Source organism: Canis aureus, chromosome 30 (genome assembly GCF_053574225.1).
Source record: "Canis aureus isolate CA01 chromosome 30, VMU_Caureus_v.1.0, whole genome shotgun sequence".
NCBI lineage: Eukaryota > Metazoa > Chordata > Mammalia > Carnivora > Canidae > Canis > Canis aureus.
In genome coordinates this window covers 7,833,408-7,858,233 of record NC_135640.1, presented here as the reverse complement: position 1 = coordinate 7,858,233, position 24,826 = coordinate 7,833,408, and the positions used below count along the sequence as shown (strand labels likewise).

The 24,826-nt window shown below is 33.2% G+C and overlaps 1 protein-coding gene and 1 long non-coding RNA gene across 4 annotated transcripts in view; one reads left to right on the top strand and one right to left on the bottom strand.

Annotated features, from left to right (window-relative positions):
- Positions 1–24,826, top strand: part of LOC144301719 (uncharacterized) — a 232,326-nt gene that overhangs the window by 1,631 nt on the left and 205,869 nt on the right. The gene's annotated exons all lie outside the window — the stretch shown is intronic.
- Positions 1–24,826, bottom strand: part of LOC144301718 (uncharacterized) — a 359,087-nt gene that overhangs the window by 290,655 nt on the left and 43,606 nt on the right. Inside the window, exon 2 of the mRNA XM_077878759.1 lies at positions 8,605–8,652. The gene's annotated coding sequence lies outside the window, so the exon portion shown is untranslated. The remainder of the gene's footprint in view (positions 1–8,604; positions 8,653–24,826) is intronic.

Below are 24,826 nucleotides of genomic sequence, written 5' to 3'. Positions count from 1 at the left end.
GCTTGGAACAAGGATTGCTGAAATTCTCCTGTGCTAAATGAACAGAAGGAAGGAGAATTGGAAAGAGAAAAGAAAGAGAGAGGGGAGAGAATGTATGTATGTATGTGTGTGTATGGGTAAGCTGCAAGACATGAGAAGGAGCAGAAACACCTTCTCTAAGTATACAGGAGAAGCATTCTGCAGGGTCCCACAGGACCTCGAAGGGTAAATACAATTGGGGGATATAGCCTTGCCATTACACCTACAGATTTGAGGAATGAAGGGACAAAACAGACATAAACATTAAAAGAATTCATCAGCTAAGGGTCAGCTGAGAGATGGGGCCAAACCCACAAATGTAAAAATGCCTAGGGGAGCTGCACACAAATACTTTGTCATGGTTTGTTGGAGCTCATAGACAAGGAATATAATGATTATATCAAGCAAAGAAAAGACTGCAATCCCATGCTAGGGAGTAAGAAAATATTGGAGTTTCCCTTTCCTAACTCATGACTCAGTACACAAAAGGAGGGAAGAGAAGTTTGGGAAAGACAGACCATAATTTTCTCTACTTAACTCCATCTTTCATTAGCTCAAGGTAAGACTAATCTGTGCTACACAGTTGGGAAGGTGAGAGAGGAAATGTTACTGTTGAGTTTGAGAGTAAAGTTTTAAATTGTAGCAAGTCAGTCTTAAATGGGAAAGTGAGGTCAGTCCATAAACCAAGGGAGATCAGAGAAGTTTTTGAATCTGGTTTCTCATTTTGTTTTGTTTTGTTTTGTTTTAATGAACCTTTAGCAGGAAATTTTATCAACATAATACCACATGAAGATAGTTACTAAAAAATAGAACTTTAAGAAATTATTCCAGATATAGTCACATAACTGAATCATTCTGGAGCTTTAGACCTCAGTAGAGGTGTTATATCCCTGTGGGGCTACCTCTGACCATCATTTGTATGTGTTTCATACCCTTAATTGTGGATGGTTGAGAAAGTACAGTAAACAAGTGGAATTTGAAGTTCACTGTCCTTTCTTGTGTATGTGTGTGCATGTAATTCACATACAGAATTATCCAAATATTTTTATTCTAGGAAATATGATCACCCTCAACCATGGGGTGGTTTATACTAAGAATAGTAGGCTATAGAATAAAAATTAAGAACATCAATATTTGTTAAAGAACTGTTCACACAGAAGTGAGAGGAAGCACATTTAAAAGTTGCAGGTATGACCAGAATAACATGGAGACAAACTCAGAGGGGAAAGGGAAGAGTAAAGAGTGTAAAACCTAGCAAAAAAAAAAAAAAAAAAAAAAATTACCCTAAGATAAATACTAAGATGTTGCATTGATGGTAGCATTTCAGATATCCGAGTGTCTTAAGCTATTTCTGTAACATTTATGGAGAAGGAGTTTGAATAATAAATGGCTGTGGAGAAAAGTTGTTGAACACTAGCCATAGGAAAGTAGAAATCCCTATATATATCCTTTACAATTGTCTTATAAACATTAACAGAAAACTAAAGTGGAAAATATTTTATCTACCTAATTTAAAAAATTATCTCAGCCGGAAAAATGTAAAAGAAATAGCTATCTACATAAAAGATAGTTCCTACCTGTTTTGCAATTTATGACATCATTTCATTATGACAACTGTGAGAGCAATAATGCAATGCTGTCTGAGCCATTTTCCAGATTTGGGACCTGGGTGACTGACTGTACAACCTATGGAAGACATTTCTCTTTTCTGGATCTTAGTTTATGAATTTAGTCAATTTTGACTAAAGCTCTAGACTTTACATTTTTATTTTACTCAGATGTCCACAAATAATTTCTATTCACACGCAGTGTAGGAAAAATAAACCACCTGTGTTTCCAACCCTGTTATCCCACGTAAAAGCTGTGTAACTTTGGACAATTGACATATGCTCTTAGTGTCTCAGTTTCCTTGTTAAGTAAGTCAAAGTAATAATAATAGTCACTCTATAATGTAATGAGGACAAATAAGATATTATATACAAAAACTTTCACAGAGTGTCTGGTAAAAGGTGATTGCTTAGTAAATGCTATCTATTATTATAATTGCTTGTAATTCTAAAATGGCATATGTTACATTTATGTAAATGTATGTACATATGAGTTTATATGTTATAGGCATATAGTGTATAAAGAGAGATAAATATATCTAGAGTCCTTTTTTAGAGTGTATGAACATATATTTCTTTTAAAATATTTAACAACTTTGAACTTTATAAAATGATTTCCACAAAATCCATATGCATAGATATGAAACTTAAAACATAGAATTTCTAGCTCTCGAGGATTCCCACAAGAGGGAAAAAATATTCTTTTCATGACTGGAAAAATAGAAGCACTTTTAGACAAACATGTACTTCAGACTATAATCCACTTTCCTTTCCTACTATGGCACTGACAGCATTATGAACCAGAAAATTGTTTGAGCAGCCACAGATAAGGAATTACAAATCTGGAGGTTCAAGAGTTGTATAAAGCAGATGTAAGGTTAATTTGCATGGTTTAGTTCCCTCCCAGATTTTTTCAGTATATTTCAATGGCTTAAAACTCTGAAAAACTGATAGAAAATAAAAAGGTTTCTATAGGCTCTCTGATTTCTTGCTGACTCAGTTGTCTGAAGGCAAAGCCAATTACTATGGCTTGCATTTTCTTGTGCAGAAACCAGAACATATTCATAGTTAAATAGAGTCATTAAATATTTAGGGGAGGGAGAAAAGTTTTATGAATTGAGATGATAACAGCAAAAAACTATGTATGGATATTTTCCTCTTAAACAACAAGAAAACACTTTTCTGAGAGTAACTTGAAAAATCTCAAGCATGAAATATGATTTGATTTAATATCAATTTAATGATTTTTTTTAAATGTTGATTTTTCGGTTGGCATGTAAGAAGAAATATCCTCTGATATAAAGCTAAATTTTATCCTTGGGGTAATAAAAAAACCAATATGGTCTTCTGAACAAAGAACTAGCTGAAGAATTGGGATTCTATTTTTGGCCTCACCAGTGACTTGCTCAGTGACCTTGGACATATCACTTAAATGGCTTTGTGCCTCAAGGTTCCCAGCTGTAATATAGAGATTATAATGCCTGCACCTACTTCATGGGACTGTAGAACTATTTCAGTTGAGTTTGTTTAAAACCCCAAAGGTTTTTGAAACTATCAGAAATAACAGTTAAATTCAAACAAGGTTGTATTTTATTAATTTCTTTTTACTGTTTGATTTGGTTTTCTTGTAGTCTTATATAATCCTTTTCGTACTAAAATAAGTCACTAGGATGAAATTAATAGGTAAAGATTTTCATGGGATATTAAGGAACAATTTTAACAATGAAGGGAAATTAAGAATACACTTCTGAGATCCACTGATATAATTTCTACTCCTTGGCATATTTAACTCATGATTCAAAAGAGAATTGTATTATGATCATGTAACTTAGAACTTCTCACTAAATCTATAATTGGCAATTTTTTAAAATATTTTATTTATTTATTCATGAGAGACAGAGAGAGAGAGAGAGAGAGGCAGAGACATAGGCAGAGGGAGAAGCAGGCTCCCTGCAGGGAGCCCAAGGTGGGACTCGATCCCGGGACTCCAGGATCACGCCCTGGGCCAAAGGCAGGCACTAAACCGCTGAGCCACCCAGGGATCCCCTCAATCAAGATTTTCTCATAATGTCTCTATAAATGCACTGATAATGCATCTTCATCTCTCCAAATCCAGAAGACCTATTAAAGCCCTGTTCAAATGCCATGTCCTTCTAGATTCCTTCCCTCTTTGTAACACTATGTGTCATCCAATAAGGAGTTCTGAATAGTAGGAGGACTTGAGTAAGAGAGATAGCTCATTTTTTATATTCCTGATGTTTCATAATTTCTTACTATTATAAATACATTTGCATACAAATATATATGTATACATTTATTATTTATTCAAAATTATTCTTGAAAAGAACTTTGAAAAGTTCTTCTCGAACTCCAAACTAGAACTCACTACTCCAACCACAGAAATATCTTATTTGCTCTGTTCTCACAACACTTCTTAGAGTCTTAGACTTTTGCATTGTTACAAAACCTTAGAATCAAGGTACAGTCAACATTTCTCACCTATAAGTGAAATAGTCTCAACTTAATAATCCTTCCTCCTGCCATATCCCTTAGTCTATTTGGTGTCATACTTTGGTTTTTATTCTTTGTTTTTTTTTTTACATATTTAAGCATTTTATCATTGATTTAGCTTCTTTTGGTCTCCAATATCATGCTGAAGTGCTGTCTAGTGTTCCTATTGCAAAAGTGTACAATGTGTCTTACAAAGAAAATACATGTGGTAAGCTGCATTCAGACAAGAGTTATAGTGCTATTTGCCATTAATTCAAAGTTAATCAATCAACAATATATATTAAAGAAAGTATTTTTAAACAGAAACATAAAACAAAGTTATATATTGATCAGTTAATAAAGATGTTGTGATCAGTTCTCAGGAATATATCCCTGCATTATCCTTAGGAAAAGTGGTTCTGTATTTGCTATTTTGGCATGTATGGTATCTTTATAGAACATAACTACCCACCAATAATAAGAAATGGCTGTACCTATTTTATTTGTTTACAAACACTGCCTTCAGCAATATTTTAAAATCTCCCTTCTAATTCCACAGTAGTGCCTGTCTTGTGCACATTTCCAATTTTATCGTCATTTCAATTATAAACAAAAATTTGGCCAACTTTAAAGCTTCAGTTTCATATTCATTTTAATGCTTGCCTCCTTCTTTCCCACAAAACTAACCAGATAGCTATCCCAAGAATGAAACTGAGGCATATATCTTTTACTTTTTGTTATCTTGCTATTCTGAGTTCCCTTCTGTGCCAAAATGGAATAGGACATGTAGTTACTCATATGAATATTGCTGTAGTTTTCTTTTCTTTACCCTGCTGCTCTTGTTAAGACTAACTGGTCATTGATACTGTTTCTGTGCAGCATCCAAATGCTGGCTCTCTTGTCACATCCAATATTCCACTCTGCACTCTGCATGTGATTATATCATTGTACTCCAAAACAAATAGCCACATGTCTTTCTTCCTCAAATCATGTCATTCTTTATATCTGGTATATGTGATATTCTATTATTTCTTCTTTTAATAGCTACCATAGTAATCATTAATGTTATTGTAGATTTTTGCTTTCCCTCTTTTTGGGAAAATGATAGTATTATTCTTTGCTACTCCACACATTATATGAAGTCATGTGCTTCTTAGAGTAGAAACCTAAACCTCTAAGAAGTAGGACATAATTTGCAATGTCCCCTTTCACTACCACAGCAATCTACATCACTGCAGACAGTAGAATCGTCACCAAATTATATTCTTGAGGGAGTATAATGTTGAGACAAACCTCCCAGTTCATAGTATCAAAAGTAAAGTGCTGCCTTAAAAAATAAAGTATGTGGCATTGGCTTATAAATTCTCCAGATTGTAAAAGACAACTTTAATCAGAAGTTAAGGACTGCATTGGTGAAATATTTGATAAAATTGTTTTTTGAAATAATTTACAAGGAACACTGGATAACTAAGAAATGTTTAGATCTAAAGATTGGCATTGGTAGTATGTTTCAGTTTGGGGTGATTTCTTTAAGAAATGTATTTTAAAAAAAGAGGCAAACTGAAAAAAAGTGGCCAGTTTGCAAGTAGGAATAAAAGATAAAATAGAGATTTCAGAAACTCAGTGACTTCAAATGTTGAAAAAATTTACCGAATTAAGACCCCAATATGAAGAGATAACACTGAGAAAACATTTTGACTCAGAAAGGCAGATCAATGTTCAGCCTTGGTAATTTTGGTCTAGCAATGACGATGTGATTTAGCTGAATGTGAAGTTCGTAAAAGATACACATGTTTGGCTCCTCCAAGTCAATAAGAGCTGGCTCTAGCATCCCCCTGTCTCTTATCTTCCAATAAGCTATCTTTGGCTTTCTCTCATAGTCATAGAAGGAGTTCCAGAAAATAGGCAGAAGTATTCAATAACACTTGAGGCCTAAATGCATAACTGATGCACTGTGATTTCCCTTATATTTTATTGCGCAGAGCACATCACAAGGATGTGAAAAATCATGAATGTGGAAAGTGATTCCAAATCATAAATGTGGAAAGTGATTCCAAACCATGATATGAGTTTCCATAAAGTCCTATTACAATGGATACACATTTGCTAAATCTAATAAATGTTACTTAAGGCTACTAATAAGAGAGAGAATTAAGAAAGAAATATTAAATGATAATAGTTTTTATTTTTTGTGATATTTCAATTACAACAATATATATTCCATCTAAGCTGTGAAAGATGAAGAAATTTACAAAATTTCATTTTACCCATTAATCATCTGCCAGCCATTAAACTTAGTCTTGTAAATGTTGTTACATTTTTAGTTTTAAAGACTGTTTTTAGATAGATTTGCTTTGGTAACAAATAGCCCCCATACTTCAGTGGCATAAAACATTACTTTTAGTAATTTTAAGTACATTTACTTTTAATCAGGAGCTATATGTGTATATGCTTTATATGCCTTTCCATTATGGACTGTGATTAAAGGAACAATCTCTGCTTGGGACATCTCTATTGGCAAAAAGACAAAGCAAGATAGCTGGTAGAAACTTAAAGTTATCTTTTCTACTCAAGTGTGTTAAGTCATATCTGCTCCTGATTAAATTGCCAGCTTGTTATTGAAAATAGTAACAGTGACAATAATAATACAATAAAAAATGAACTTATTTCCTTAAACTAAAATATTATGGTGAATATATATCAGATAGTCATAATAAGTAATTATTTTAGGGAAGAGTAAGAGTGATAAGCTTATAGCAGACAATGGCTCATAGAAATCCTGAAATATTTCTGGAAAACATAAGGGAGGGACTCAATATTGGGGTATGCCATTTTTTCCTCCTTAGAAATAGCTCTCAGATCTTTTCTTCTTTATCCTTGTCTCCACTCTCTGGAAAGTCCTTCTTTTTTTTTTTTTTTTTTTTTTTTTTTGAAAGTCCTTCTTTTTGTACAGTAACCCTAGACACATCTTAAAAGGGCAACAGAAAGCAAGGACCCCGAGTTTACATCTACATAAACCTAAAACTCTTCATACACTTTTCAAACACCATGACACTATATAATCTCACATTACCTAAACTTCATCACTAGGAAATAAGGATTCCATTAATTTACTATTCTAATTTGTGAAAGAAACATATTCCAATAGGTCTACAACTAAAGTTCCAAATTCAGCTGCAACCTTATGTATCTAAAGACTAAGGGGAGTTTTATTAGTTTCTTAGGGCCAGTGTAACAAACTACTAAAAATTGGGTAGCTTAAAACAACAAAAATTTATTTTCTCATAATTCAGAAGATTGGAAGTTCAAATTAAAGTGTTGACAAGATTGGTGGTGACTGGAGGTTCTCTCCTTGTTCCTGGTGGTTGCTGGCCATTCTTGAAATTACTTGACTTGTAGATATATCACTCCACTCTCTGCCTTTGTCTTTACATGGTGCTCTCCTTTTGGATTTGTTTCTAAATCTCTTTCTTCTTATAAGAACACCAGTCATATTGGATTTAAGCTCCACCTTAATCCACTATGTTTTCATCTTAACTTGATTGTATCTACAAAGACACCACTTTCAAATAAAGTCACCTGCATGGGTTCTGAGTGAATATACATTTTGGGAGATTACTATTCAAGCCAGTATAGGAGGCTCAACCAAATCTACGCAGGATAAACTCAAAGACCCACATCAAGACCCATTTTAATCAAACTGCCAAAAGCCAAAACCAGAGAATCTTGTAGGTAACAAAAGAGAAATGACTTATCATACAAGGGTTCTTCACTAAAATTATAAGCAGATTTCTCACCAGAAATTTTGGAGGCCATAAGAAAGTGAGCTGATATATTCCAAGTTCTAAAAGAAGAAAAAGTATTAACCAAGAATAATATATCCAGCAAAATTGTACTTCAAAAATGTCATAAATTAAGATTTTTGTCTTATAAAAATCTGAGGGAATTTGTTGCCACTACACATGCTCTGCAAGAAATACTAGAGTCTTGAATGTCAAAAGGAAAATATAATAGATGGTAACTGAAAGATGTATGAAGAAATAAGGATTTCAGTAAACATAAATATATAAGCAATTACAAAAGCTATTATTACTGTAACAATGGTAACTTTACTTTCTGTTTTTTATATGATTAAGAAATGAGAACTTTTTAAAATACAATTATTAGGGATCCCTGGGTGGCGCAGCGGTTTGGCACCTGCCTTTGGCCCAGGGCGCGATCCTGGAGACCCGGGATCGAATCCCACGTCGGGCTCCCTGCATGGAGCCTGCTTCTCCCTCTGCCTGTGTCTCTGCCTCTCTCTCTCTCTCTCTCTGTGTGTGACTATCATAAATAATAAATAAAAATTTAAAAAAAATAAAAAATAAAATAAAATAAAATACAATTATTAGCCTAAAAGCTAGTATCATTGGAAGTTTGGTTTGTAATTCCACATTTTGTTTTCTACATAATTTAAAAAAACTGGTGAATTAAAAAAATATCAACTTACGGTTTTGGATATACAGCATATAAAGATGTAATTTTGTGACATCAGCACCTGAAAGGAATAGGGATAGAGCTATAAAGGAGCAGAGCTTTCATATAGTATTGACAAATTCAAATTAGCATATTATAGTTTCAGATATAATTTTAAATATAATCCTCATAGCATTCACAAATAAAATAGCTTTAGAATACACACAAAAGAGGGTTAGACAGGACTTTAAATGTTTCACTAAAAGAATCAACTAAACATGAAAGAATATGGTAATGCAAGAAATAAGGGACAAAAAAGCTATAAGACATATGTAAATCAAATAGCAAAATGACAGAAGTCTTTATCAGTAATTACATTAAATATAAATTGATTAAATTCTCCAATCCAAACATAGAGAATGGCTGAATGGGTTAAAACATGGTTAAACTATTTGCTGTCTGTAAGAGACTCACTTTAGATCCAAGACACGAATGTGTGGAAAGTGAAAAGATGGAAAAAACCCTTGCAAATAGTAACCAAAAGAGAAGAGGGTGGCTATAGTAACACTAGAAAAAATAAACTTTAAATCAAAAAAAGGTAATAAAAGTTAAGGGACATTATATATTAATGTTCATACGGCATGATACAAAATTATAAACATTTATATACCTAATAACAATCAAAATATATAAAGCAAGGTTGTCTTCCCTTGGTAATCTAATCTTTCTTCTTGGAAGAAACCTTAGAGAAATAGTTTTGCAATAATAGTTTGATGCTTTAATACTTCACTCTCAATAATGATTAGAAAAATCAGAAGAGATTTCTCTGGAGAGGGAAGAAGGAAATAGAGGACTTGAACCACACAACTAAACCAGTTACATCCAACAGACATATATAGAGCTCTCTACCCAACAACAATCATTCTTTTCAAGTGTACATGGGATATTTTCCAGGAAATTGGAACCCTTGTGCACTGTTGATCAGAATGCAAATCTGCACAGCCATTGTAGATAAACAGGGAAGTGTGTGTGTGTGTATATGTGTGTGTGTTTTAAGATTTTATTTATTTATTCATGACAGACACAGAGAGAGAGAGAGAGAGAGAGGCAGAGACACAGGCAGAGGGAGAAGCAGGCTCCATGCAGGGAGCCCGATGCAGGACTTGATCACAGGACTCTGGGATCTTGCCCTGGACCGAAGGCAGGCACTAAACCACTGAGCCACCCAGGGATCCCCTCAAGATGGTCAATTTTAATATATCATGTATATTTTACCACAATTTTAAAAACTGGAAAAAATGATTATTTACTGTTAAAGCAAAAATAATAACAATGTGGTGTGGAGTTTATAACATATGGGGAGATAAATGTATGACAACAATAACAAATGGCCATGAGGGTAGAAATGGAAGTATACTAATATAAGGTTCTCACACTTTACATGAAATGGTTTAATATTACTTGAAGTGTTGAAAAGTTAAACGTATATACCATCAACCTGCAATCACTAAAGTATTTATAGTTAATTGGTGAACAAAAGTGATATGTGAATTCATAAAAATATCCAATTAATATAAATTAAAGGGAAGAAAAAGGCAACAAAGAACACATGGAAAAATAGAAACAAAAATAGTAAGATAATAGATTTAAACCTTGAATGGTTAAACATAACACTACTGTATTATCTGAGATATCTACCTGAGAGAAAAAAAAAAAACAATACCTATACAAAGATTTATACACAAATTTTTCATAGTTTTATTCATAATATTCATAATATTATTATTCATAATATCTTAAAACTGAGGAGCACTTGGATGGCTCAGTGGTTGAGCATCTGCCTTTGGGTGAGGTCGTGATCCTGCGTTCTTGGGATCAAGTCCCACATCAGGGTCCCCCCAGGGAATCTGCTTCTCCCTCTGCTCATGTCTCTGCCTCTCTCTGTATGTCTCTCATGAATAAATACAATCTTAAAAAAGAATAAGACACACACAAAAAAGCATATACAATAGGATCTAACTAACGAAAATTTTAGAAAATTCAAACCAATAAAAGATGTCAGAAATAAAATCAGTTATTGCCTAGGAAAGGTTGGGGGTAGCTTGGTTGGGAACTGTGATTACCAAGGGAAGACACAAATTTTTGTAGGTTATGGAGATGGGTTCAATATCCTGATTGTATTAATTGTTTCACAGGTGTATATATTGTCACAACTTACCAAATTCTAACTATAAATTAGACTTTATTGTAGTTAATTACATCTCAAAAAATAAAACTAGCATAAAGGCTAAAACAGAGACATTAGCAATCCCATTTTAAACAATAAATATAAAGATTTAAAAATTACCTTTTAATATAAGACGTAGTTTACATATGTTTTCTCTAACTAGAATTCCCATATGCAAAATTCCAGAGAAGCTGTGTTAAAAGACACTGTGTTAAGAAGTAATGTCTAAAAATTTGTCAGTCTGTACCATCTGTACCCATTGTATAAACATCTTTCTGTTAGATAACTTGAAGATTTATTATGGAAGCAGCAAATATAGTGCATGTTCACCAAAAATGTATCACATACTGTAGGAGAAGACACAGGCCATCGTATATCAACTAATTGGTCATGGAAAAACTATAAAAAAAAAAAAAACAAAACTTGAACACATTAAGTCAATCATACTTTTGGAACAAGACACATTATTGGTTTCATTTTAAAATTTAGGAGATCCGTGGGTGTAAAATTCATAGAATAGTGTTTCTTGTGATTCCTTTTAAAAATGCAAATATCTCATAGGCCTGCAAATTTCCTGAAATTCAACACCTTCTGCTCTGTTGAAATACACAGATATGTTCATCTTTAATTAATAGCTCACTACAGACTGAAATTTATTACCCTTCAATTATTATGGTTTGATTTAGAGAAACAATACTTCATTTATTTTTTTATAGTCAAACTTAGGGGCACCTGGGTGGCTCAGTCAGTTAAGCGACCTACTCTTGATCTCAGTTTAGGTTTTGATCTCAGGGTTGTGAGTTCCAGCCCTGTGTTGGGCTCCGTGCTGGGTGTGGAGCCTACTTAAAAAGAAATAAAATAAAACAAAAATCAATCAATCAATAAACAGTCAAATGTATTATATTAGTGGTATATGTTATTAAAACTACCTCTCAGAATGTATGGGTTGGAAAGATAATGAAAATATTTCCCAGTTTGGGAATTACCTCCTTGTCATATGTCAAAAAGTTATTAGAATTAATTATTAATATTAATATTAATCAATTAATATTTAGTTCCATCACTTTGCTCATATCTGCATAAGTCCCTATATTGCAGATACCTTATGTAGTCTTAATCTATATCTATACCTGTATGTAACCAAGTGTGCTGAAAATCTGAGACAAAAGAATAGCTTAAAATAGATAAGCATATTTTAGTCTATATGAAATTTACTATTAATTGAGACGATAGGTCTTAATTGATTTTAGTTATGTGTGTATGGGGGAGGGTGCAGGTAAAGGAAACATTAATTGTATCTTTGCCTCAAATTCTGACTCAATATAAACTGGAATTTTTCATTTTAAATGTTAATTGTTTAACTATGTTAAGTTAATTTTTGCCTGAGAAACTTAGGAATCACAGAGACACAAAGATAGTAGTGATCACATTCTAAATAGAGTGTGGATATAAAATCTTTTCCTTATGGTGCTAGTTTGTACAGCTCATTTCCATGCCCTGTTACTCACTAATGCTATTATAGTTAAATTGGAATCTTTCTAGTGACAATCACACTACATGAAATGTTTCCTTCTAATTATGATATTAGAAGAAGATATGTTGTGAAAACTGTTAGCTTGACTAGTTAAAACTTGTAAAATGTATGTTATTCTTGCACTTAGCTACATCTTTTTGAAAAAAAAGTATATATAGTGTTCCTTGGCATTGGATAAAAATCTAGATTTTATTTTTTCACCAAAACAGGTTAGGTCATACCTGAAATATATAAATTATTTTCTTGAATATTCCATCCCTGGCTTTTTTTTTTTTTTTGCCTTAGGACAGGAAAATACCTTCTTTATAAATAAGAAGGTGGGGATCCCTGGGTGGCACAGCGGTTTGGCGCCTGCCTTTGGCCCAGGGCGTGATCCTGGAGACCCGGAATCGAATCCCACATCAGGCTCCCGGTGCCTGGAGCCTGCTTCTCCCTCTGCCTATGTCTCTGCCTCTCTCTCTCTCTGTGTGTGACTATCATAAATAAATAAAAATTAAAAAAAAATCTAAATTTCCATTAAATAAATAAATAAATAAATAAGAAGGTGGTTTTAAAATAGTACCTCCTTTCATCTGATTGAAACAAACATTTTTTCTGACCTCCAGTTTGCATTTTGACTTTGTACTGGAGAAACATTATTCAGGCTTTCAGGAGAGCACTACTAGTGAACTTAGAAAATATCTTGCCAAGTGGGCAAAACAAAACTAGCTCTTCATTCTTCTGGAATGATTTTCAAGTACTAGAGGTCAAGCAACAAATTGCAATGCAGAGTGGTCTTTTAGTCATCATTAATTTTCTGGTATTTCTAGAGAATTTCTCCCTCTATTGTTTACTTCATTTAGCAATCCTCCATAGATTTTTGCATTATTAATATTACTGTATTCTCTCATCTATATACAGTACAAAGACAATAAGCAAACAAACACACTGGGAAAAAGTGGGTAAAACAAAGGTGTTTGGAGGGAAAGCACATGTTTTTCTAGCTACTAAAAACCTGATATTACATGAAAAATTAAGTTTATAATTGGTATATATTTGACAAAAAGAAGTGACTTTTAAAAACATTGTCGTTACCATTTCTGGTCATAGCATAATCTAGTTGTGTTATCTCAGCAGTGCTCCTGAAGGAAAGATTTAAGTGCAAGTAGTTTATTTGGGAAGTTATTTCAGGAAGCATTGCAGGGGTTGGGGGAGGGCAGAAAATGAGATAGGGAAGAGAAGGAAGTAAATAGAGCATGCAGATATGAGCAGGTCATTGCTATAGGCAACTGGAGCCCAATTCCAACAGTAACTTCTGAAATATGGTGTACAACACAAATTAGGAAATTATAGCCCTCAGGTAAAATCTGAGGTACATCACCTATTTTGGTACCCCCTGCAGTCAGGGGCACCATTCCAGCAGTCTGGCACTGTGAGCCACAGAAACTAAGTCTAGATGCCCTCCCTATGCTCCCAGCACCTGTCACCCTGGCCAATGGCTGCACCATAGTCCTGCATGGGGTCTGTGCCAGTGGCCACCTTCACATTTGGCACTTCTCCATGCTGACAACTTTTGGACACCTAGCTTTGGAATCTCAGGCTGAGTATCAGGAGCTCTGAATGTCACCTCATCTCTGTCCAACTGCCCAAATTAGGTTTGGAAAACTCTTTAGGAGAAGAGAAGGAAATGCAGGGATTCCTTGGATAGAGAATGAAACTGATGAGGAGATAGCCAGTATTTCCCACTACCAGGTACCCATCTTGACCAGTTCTTTTTCCGGAGAATTTTTCCATTTGAGCCAAAACAGGCCCACCATCTGGGATGGCTCATCCCAGGAAAATGAGGAAAGACAAGTGTTTTCTATCTTGTTATATAAGTATCTACATAATATCCTCAACTTTGCCTCTTGGCAGAAAATGCTAAAAATAATCATCATCTGGCCTATGATGGGCTGAATAATATCCTCCCCAAAGATGCATATGTCCTAATCCCCAGAAATTATGAATATGTTACCTTACCTGGCAAAAAGGGCCTTATAGATGTAACTAATTTAAGGATCTTGAGATTATCCTGATTATCCTCTGTACCCAATGTAATTACAAGGGTCCTTACAAGAGAGATGCAGGAAAGTCAAATAAAAGAAGGCAATGTAACAAAAGAAATTGTCAGTGAAGGAAATATAATGTCACTGCATTTTTTTTAAATTAAATTCAATTTATTTAACATATGGTGTATTATTAGTTTCAGAGGTAGAATTTAGTGATTCATCAATTGCTTATAACATCTTGTGCTCATTGCATCACATACCCTCCTTAATGCCCATCACCTAGTTACCCCATTCCCCATATACCTCTCCTTCTATATCTCTCAGTTTGTTTCCTATAGTTAGGCATCTCATAATTTGCCTTCCTCTCTGTTTTTATCTTATTTTATTTTTCCTTCCCTTTCCCTATGTTCATCTCTTTTGTTTCTTAAATTCCACATGAGTGAAATCATATGGTATTAGAAAATAGAGAAGGGGACCACATTTCAAGAAAAACGTATAGTCTCTAAGACTAACAAAGCCAAGGAAACAGATTCTCTTGTAGAGCCTCCAGAAGGAACTAGTCCTACTAACACCTTGACTTTAGCCCAGTGAGACTGATGTTGAGCTTCTGACCTCTAGAACCATAAGATAATAAAATTTAATTGTTTTAAACCACTTTAGTTTGTGATAAATTGGCGAGGCAACATAAGAAACTAATACATGACCCTTTACAGGAAAAACTGTTTTCTTATTCCTGGTGTAAAATAATTCTTCTTAAATTTTAACAGATATAAGTACTCCTAAAAATCCAGTGAAAGCAGATTTTGAAGCTTGTCCCCAAAGATTCTGACATAGTAGGGCTTGGTTGGAGACCTAGAATTTCCAACAGCCTCCTAGCTGATGCTGATGGTATACAGACCTAAGATAACTGGATTAGAGTTATATGTATATGTTTTCCCACCCATGGCAAAGAAGATGCCAAAACTGTTTCCTACCATTGTCTGTCAGTGGATGAGGGCTGCTCCTTGGGCATCTTGCCTGGCTTTTTCAGTTTGCTTTTGAGCTAAATACTTGTGGGAAAGTCATCAGGTGAAGAGTTGCGGAAGTTTGCATTAGCAAGACTTCTGAATGCCTGGCATGTTTTGTGCCAAGGTAATATGGAATGGGACACTGTAACATCTGCCACACACCTTACAACTGTCTTTTATCACTTCAATTATATACAAATGGTATAGAATAGAAAAAATTTTCCCCATCTGAAGTATGTTTTATCAAATATTTTTGTTAATCCATGCATTTGGGGATGACAAAGTTTACCATCCTATTTCATAACTTTATTTTTTTTCACATTTGGTTTATTTAAATCAAGATCCAAGCAAGGATTTCATAACTTTATTAACTAGTCTTCATACAACCAGTGGTATAGTTTTTCCAATACAATTCTGTTGTTTAATAGTTATTCTCCCAGATGATTTGAAAGGCCAATGTTATGGGAGGGGTTTCGTGTTCATTTTTTTATATATTGGTGGCCTAATGCTATAACTCTATACTGACTAAATTTGTTTTCCAGGAGCTATCTCTAATTAATTTCCTATTTTAAATGTATTATTATTGAAAAATACCATTACCTTCTCCCTACCTCTTTCTCTATATAAAGACTAACCTATATTTTAAAAATGAAAGAATATCTTTAAGTTATTCTCACCATTAGAGCAGCTATGATGTTTTCAAAGAGGAAAATGCTTATGTCAATGAAGAAAAACAAAAAGGATGCCAAAACATTGGGCATCAAAGAACATGATGGACAGAGATTGAACCTTGCAGCTGTATGAATAGGATAAACAATAACAAGCTTTAGTGATAGCAGGACTAAACAGGATTCACTAAGGAAAAATAAAATCTGAACATTGTATGTCAGCAATACACAAAGCCTCAGAACAGATTATCCAAGATGTAACAAAGATGAAATTAGCATTAATGTCTCCAGAGTTTACAAACAACATCATAAAACCAAGATAAGGCATTTTGGCATGCATATAAACAAGCAATGCTAAGACACTCCTTTCTTAATTTGGAAATTGAGATTTAGTTTAAAAGCTATATGAATTAAGTAAAGACAATTCTTTATTCTAATATACCACATAGAAAATCATGATGAACATATAGCATGTAAAATGAGAAAGGAATTAGTTTGTGAAAAGTAAGACCTAATTCCTAAACTGTCTCTAGAATTTAAAAAAAACAAAAACAAAAACAGTTTTTATCAGTAAGATAGCTATAATTATATATTTATATGATAAGTATCCTTAATTTGATGTATGTTTGAGATAGTTTTTAAAATTGTGTGCCAATATTAGAAATAAAGCCTTTTTGGTTTTCAAATTTCAACTTTAAAGATCACATTCAGTTTTGTAGAACAATAAGGTATAGCATTATTAACAGTATAATATCAGTACATTCATTCTTATGATCACTGATGTTAAGTTTATAAATGTAGTACTAAAAGTTAATATCCTGAAATCAGTTTTGTTTTGTTTTTCCATTTTAACAAATTTAAAATTATAAATCTATTGTATCATAGTCAAAAGAAAATAAGCAAAATCTAGTACAAATGTTGGAAAATATTTATATCCTCCAAATATGGTAGAAACATTTTTTATTAGAAAAAATATATACATATGCTTATTTACATGATTCTTATAGATGATAAAAAAGGACTCAAAACAATTCCATTGTCCCATTAAATAGATTTAGCTTAAAACTACTGCACCCCCATGAGTATTAAAAACTTGATTAACTTAAATAATAAATATTATTTTGACAGTATATTATTTTTTTAAAAGATTTTATTTATTCATGAAAGACACAGAGAGAAGCAGAGACATAGGGAGAGGGAGAATCAGGCTCCATGCAGGAGCCCTATGGGGAACTTGATCCCGGGACTCCAGGATCACGTCCTGAGCCGAAGGCAGACGTTCAACCATCATTGAACGAAGCTGAGCCACCCAGGCGTCCCGACAGTATATTCTTAAAAAGTAATTTATTGAAGCACAACTATAACGGGTTGAATACTGTCTCCCTAAAATCTATATAGACCCAGAACATCAGAATGTGACCTTATTTGGAAATAGGGTCTTAGCTAATTAAATTAATATAAGGATCAAGATGAGTTCGTACTTAATTAAGGTGGGCTTTAAGTTCAATGACTTTTCTTACAAGAGATAGAGAAGGACACAGAAACAGAGAAGAGGACAATGTGAAGATAGAGCCAAAGATTGGAGTAATTGACCTACAAACCAAGAAATGTCAAATATTGCTGATAGCTGCCCAAAGCCAGGAGACAGGTATGAAATAGAGTCTCCTATAGAACTTCCAAAAGGAACTAATCCTGGCAACACCATGATTTTGGAATTGTAGCTTTCTAAACTGTGAACGAATAAATTTCTGTTGTTTTAAGCTTCCCAATTTCTGGTTGTTACAGCAGACTAGGAAATTAATACGTAGCTAATAAAGAAGAGTGCAGAGGCCCTAACTTCTGCAATTTGATGAATTTTTAAATAATCAGAACCAGAATAAAAATTTAGAATATTACCAGAATTTTCAGGGATACCACCTTGTAATGTTAACTACTACTATCTTGGTTTCTATTAATTTTGTCTAATAAATTAGTATCATCTTTTTTGAAATCCGACATTATATGTGTGGGATTGATTGATTTTTGCCATGTCTGGCTTCTTTTATTCAGCATTACATTTGCAAATTTTATCCATGTTGTATTTAGAAACACTTCGTTTTTTCTTATTGTTTAAAATGTCATCATATGATAATATCAGTATCTATTATTCTATAGTTGATGAGTACTTGGATTGTTTCCAATTTTTTGGCCAAGGATAATGTTGCTAAATATATCCTTTATTGGCACACCTATGTGCACATTTTTGTTTGGTGTACTTATGTACACATATGTATAAAATATTTATAGGGTAATGTATGTACATTTGTAAACTAAGTTTCCCAAAGTGATTGAAGTAAATTATGCTCTCACTGATACAAAACAATAGTAATATGTGAGTTTCAGTTGTTTGTATCTTCACCAATACTTGGTATTTTTTGCATTTTTTATAATCAGTCATTCTAGAGGAACGATGACATCTAATTTTGATTTTAATTTGTTCATATTACTAATGAAGTTGAGCACTTTATTGTAAGTTTATTAATAATAAGTATTACTGCTTTTATGAAGTGCTTATTCAAGTAATTTGTGCTTATTTTCTTTTGGCCTTTCATTTATCTTACTGATTTTAAAAAATTCTTCATGTTTTATATATGGGAATAATTTTTCAGATAAATATATTTCAAAAATATTTTCCCACTGTGGCTTGAGTTTTGCTCTCATTTTGGTGCCTTTTAATAAACAGAATTCTAATTTTAATGAAGTTAAATTATCAATATTTTCCTTATGTTTTGTTCTTGATGTTTCCCTGATTAAATGAATCTTTTAATCTTTGTATTAAATGTATACATTTACATCTAGAATTTTACTATTTACCTTTGACTTGTAGATATACAATCCATCAGTAATCAATTTTTGTGTATAATGGCAGACAAAAATTCATTTTTAAAAATAGGGTTATTTAGTTGATCCAACATCATTTTGAAAAGTTCCTCACTTCTTTTCTACATGAAAGAATAAGCATTTACATAATCAAAGGGCTATATAAATGTGTTTCTAAAATTGTATTTCGATGTACCAGTATCACATGGTCTTAAATACTCGCTTGATAATAAGGTTTTATATTTTAAGCCTCCATTTTGTTGTTCTTCCTTCAAATTGTCTTGGCTACACTTTCCCTTTGATTTTCTACATAAAATTGAGAACTGGCCCGTTAGTTCCCCTGGGGGGAGCAAAATAACAGAAAGACAAAGAAAGGAAAGGGAAAGGGAAGGAAAGGAAAAAGAAAGTGGAAGGGAAGGGGATAGGTAGGGAAAGGAAAGGAAGGGGAAAAGTGAAGGACAAGGGAAGGTAAGAGGTGGGGGAAGATTAAAGGAAGGGAAGGGAAGGAAAAGGAAAGAAAGGGAAGGGAGAGAGTGAAAAGGGAAAAACAAATCTGTCATATTTTAACAGGAGTTGCACTGGGTCAGAAGTTAAATATGGAGAATATTAGTATCTTTTGAAAATGGAATCTTCCAGTCCATAACTGTAATAATAAGTCCCTCCATTTATTTAGATCTTCTTTAATGTTTTTTAGTAATATTACATATATTTTCTGATATATAGAATTCACGTATGTTATTCATTAGATTATGTCATAAGTGATAATCTTGCTGCAATTAAGAATTGTATCTTTTCATTTTAAAAAAAAAATTCTTTGTGGTCCTTAGTATATAGAAAGCTGATTAAATATTTATATAGACATTGAATCAATCAATTTTGTAAAATTTTCTTTTAAAATCTGATTATTAGCCTTTAGATTAAATTGAATTTCCTAGGATTTTCTCATGTCATCTGAAAATAGAGGCAGTTATATTTTATCTTCACTCTTGCTTTTCTTGCTTTTTTTTGCCCAAAATATAGTATAAATAGAAGCAGTAATTGGAGGCACCCTTGTCTCATTGCCAGTTTCAAAGGAAAGTTTGTAATATTTCTTCATAAAGTATCAAATTGGCTGTAAAAATACTTAGAATACTCTATCAAAATAAAAAAATTTCTACGTACTACTTAGTAGATAAGTATTTCTATTATAAATTTTTTACATTTTATAAAATACATTTTCTGCATTTGTGAGATGATTTATGATTTTTCTATTTATTCTAATAATGTAGTTAATTACTATTTAAATACTTTCAAATATTATACCATTCTTGCATTATTAGAATAAAGGTAGTACAGGCATTATATATTATACTCTCTAAATATCTCTGGATTCCACTTGTTAGTTTCCTGTCTAGATTTTTGTCTCATTTATGATTTTGATAGAAGTTTTTTTTTCTTTATTTAAAGGTTTTATTTATTCGTGAGAGACACACAGAGAGAGAGGTAGAGACCTAGTCAGAGGAAGAAGCGGGCTCCTACAGGGAGCCCAATGCAGAACTTGATCCCAGGACCTTGGGATCAGGACCTGAGCCAAAGGCAGACGCTCAACCACCAAGCCACTCAGATGCCCCTATGATAGAACTTTTCATATAATTTTCTTCTAATTGAAAGATGAATGGATAAAGAAGATGTGGTTTATATATACAATGGAATATTACTCAGCCGTTAGAAATGACAAATACCCACCATTTGCTTCAACGTGAATGGAACTGAAGGGTATTATGCTAAGTGAAGTGAGTCAATCGGAGAAGGACAAACATTGTATGTCTCATCCATTTGGGGAATATAAATAATAGTGAAAGGGAATAGAAGGGAAGGGAGAAGAAATGGGTAGGAAATATCAGAAAAGGAGACGGAACATAAAGACTCCTAACTCTGGGAAATGAACTAGGGGTGGTGGAAGGGGAGGGGGGTGGGGGGTGAGGGTGAATGGGTGACGGGCACTGAGGGGGGTATTTGATGGGATGAGCACTGGGTGTTATTCTGTATGTTGGCAAATTGAACACCAATAAAAAATAAATTTATTATTAAAAAAATTTTTTTCTTCTAATCTTAGTAGGGTTCTAGTAGCAAAATTATGCTGGCTGTATAGAATAATTTTGGAAGAAAACACTTTTAAATAATACCTATAGTTATTTCAAACATTTCAGTAATTGAAACAAAAGAAAATCATTTACTCTTATACCATGATCCATTTAATCTAATCATTCCATTTTTATTTTACTCGTATAATTCTGCGAAGTGGGGAAGGACCAAATAAAAAATCTTATTGTTGCATAAAGGAAAGTTTCGATTATTCATTTTTTTAAGTCTAATGTACATTTAAATTAAGGCTCATTAAGACCTCTATCACAGGGCAGCCCGGGTGGCTCAATGGTTTAGCGCTGCCTGCAGCCCAGGGCGTGATCCTGGAGACCTGGGATGGAGTCCTGCATCAGGCTCCCTACATGCATGGAGCCTGCCTCTCCCTCTGCCAGTGTCTTGGCCTCTCTCTCTCTCTCTCTCTCTCTCTCTGTGTGTGTCTCTCATAAATAAATAAAATCTTTAAAAAAAGAACCTCTATAACAACAAATTTATAATTATATATATATATATTATAATGTTTATCTCATTTGGAGGTAAGAAAAATTATTAGCAACAAATTACAGTTTCCTACATTCCATTAGATTCTTAATCTCATAAAAATTGTGAGTTATAAATATTTATCCATTAATCTATTTTTCATTAATCCAATCATTCATTCATATTTGTGGTGCCAGGATATATTGTAATTTTGAGATTTTCAATAGACTTATCAATTACATAAAGTAGGTAAACACAATCTGATTTATCTGAGGTACCAACAAAATAAGTTGTGATCTATTTTAAAATCCAACCATACATGAATAATTCAAAATTAATAAGAGATTTCAAAGAAATATGTCATATCTAAGCCATCAGAAGAGTATAAAGTGGTACAAAATAACAATTGCCGTAATAAAATTTAAAATAAACAAAGGTAAATAAAAGTGCTGTCTTTTGTCTTAAAAAGCACTATTTTATGAATATTATTTATTGCTGATTTGGCTGTTTTCCAGTTTACTCTTTTATCCATTTTAACTGGTTAAAGAAATTAAATATACAATCATATATTAGAGGATAGCATTTGATATAATAAATAATGGTCCATATGAGACTTCACTACAAAAATCTAGAGAAAACTCAGATTGGAAAGTGAAGTTCTCTGAGTTTTATGCTGTACACTCTCATTTTTCATATTTAAAGATATTTTCCATTTGTACAAGTGTGGCTCTAAAAAACAAAATTGTGGCTTATGTTTTTTTTCCGCCCACTCTTTTCAAAACCTGTCACAATCCTGGGCTCTGCTTTTAAACTTAATGGGTAGCTTGATGCCTATTTTTTAAAAGATCCACCCCATTTCTGGTTTCTGCCATCCCATCTGGTTGTTCTGCTGCTCCTAACTTTGCTAACAGTCAAAATATCTGCTACAGTACCTCAGGTTATTTGCTGAGATTTTTGTGTAATTGCTTTTGATTGTGGTCTGATGCCTTCAGCTACCTGCAGAAGCATTTACATCCTTCAAGACCCTTGCCCTTTATCATCCTCAAGCCTTGTCTTCAGGTATTATGCTATTGTGATTTTCACTCACCTTCCTTCTTTTCATCTAAATCTAATTTGTTTCCCATGACCCAGATTAGGTCCAATCGACCTAATTGTAGCTTTCATTTGATTACTTTAGCTGACCCTGACTCTTATTTTCTTTTTCTTCTATTTTATATGTAATTCAGTTTCATAATTTATCTCACAAATATTCTGTAATTACTTCATATGTTTCCTTCTATTATTATAGATACATTATTGGCCTCTTGAAGGTAAGGATCATGCTCTATATTATTATTATTACTCATATTCACACATTATGTGTGCACAAAGAAATGAAAAAAATGATTTACTGTTTGCTTATATATCAAGCACTACAACACTTTGAACAGTTTTGCAGCAATTTTTAACACAAAGTGCTGTATAAATGTCATTATACTAAGATTTTAATACTCTAGACACATGCTAGAGTAATCCCCCCCCCTTTTTTTTTCTGTTTTTGTTTTTGTATACCTACAGGCTAGGGATTATAACATCACATTTTAAACCAAAGTCCCAAATAATTCTAGTGTCTTAATACTTATCGTTCTCAAGGTGCTCTGTGCAATGTGATATCTAAATAATATATCATGGACAGCTCATAAAAGCAACTAATAACTATTTTGAAGGTACTTCTCTTTACCCAGGTGCAATTTTGTTGGTTAGAATGAGCTCCATTTCCAATGCTATAAAATGTAGGAGATAATCCTCCAGCTGCTCTCACACTTCTTTACTCTCAATGTCTTACATTTGACCAACAGTTTAGTGATGACCAGGTTTTTCCCTTCAGGATCTCCTGATCTATCATACAGCCTTTTCTCCCACATGCTCACCCCAATCTCCCCTCAAAATACCACTGAAACCTTTATATGTAAAGTTTTTAAATTTTGTGCCCCTTCCCAACAACAAATTGATTATGTCCACCCTCAATATGCTCCTTTTTCTTTTACTCTAAGACTATTTTAGTGCCATCTTTACTTATCATTATGTGGCCAATTAAACTGTCCAAGATTTTGTATTATCAATTGACATTCTCCTTTCAAAATCTACTGACAGAGGGGCGCCTGGGTTGCTCAGTGGTTGAGCTTCTGCCTGTGGCTCAGGAAGTGATCCCGAGATCGGGGATCAAGTTCCAAATCGTGGCTCCCTGCAAGGAGCCTGTTTCTCCCTCTGCCTGTGTCTCTATCTCTCTCTCTGTGTCTCTCATTAATAAATAAATAAAACCTTTAAAATAATCTACTGACAGAACTGAAGTGCCTCTTAGTTTTATATATATGTTATATAATAATATATATATTATATATATAATGTAGTCTCTCCAAATAACCTCAATACAGTATTCTTTTATTCTCTTCTTGAAACTCTCAAAAGTAGAGTATATTCTCACTCCAAACACTATTTCCCATTTACTCCCCAATGCACTGAAATCAGGGGTTATTAAAAGCATGGTGTTTACATGGATGACATGGAGTTGAATCCTAATGTCAACACTTTTCACTAAGGAAACAAATTCATCTGCCCTCCTTTGTTTAATGTTTAGAATTGAGATGGAAATAATAACTCCATAGTGTCCTTTTGAGGATTAAGTCAGGAAATGCGTGAAAAGCAATTAATACAGTACTCAAATCACAGTAAATAATTTCTCCCTATTATTGGTAATCCATATGCAATTTTCATGATAAACTGTCCAATTATATCCAGTTTTTTTTTTTGCAAATTCAATGGAAATTTTTCTTTTCCTATTTTCCTGTCTACTGTAATATCAAATATCATTCAAGAAATATTATTTTTTTCAAGAAATATTATTGAGCAACTAGCTTGTTTCAGGAACAGAGCTAAATTCATGATAGATATTGATTAATAAAGAACCCTCCTTTCTCCATTGCTCTTCAGTCTAAAGGGAAAAACAATGAACAAATAAACAAGAATGAACAAATAAGTAAATAAATGAATATGAAGATCATTGTGATAAAAAAAAAAACTTACTTAAATAAAAGAACCAGTTATTATGAAAAAGGATAACAGGTGGGGACTTACTGAAACTGAGTGGTTCAGGAAAGTCTTTCTGAGTAGATTACACTATATTTCTGAAAGAAGTCAGTTCTCTTTGTGAATGGTCTACAGTCATCAGTTGCAGAACCATCTATTCAGACACCCAAACTACATATCTAAGAGTCAGCCCTGCCCTGACCCATTTTTCTCTTGTTAGTCAAATTGTTTTCTTTTCTGCATGTTTTGTATATATTTTTTTCTAGT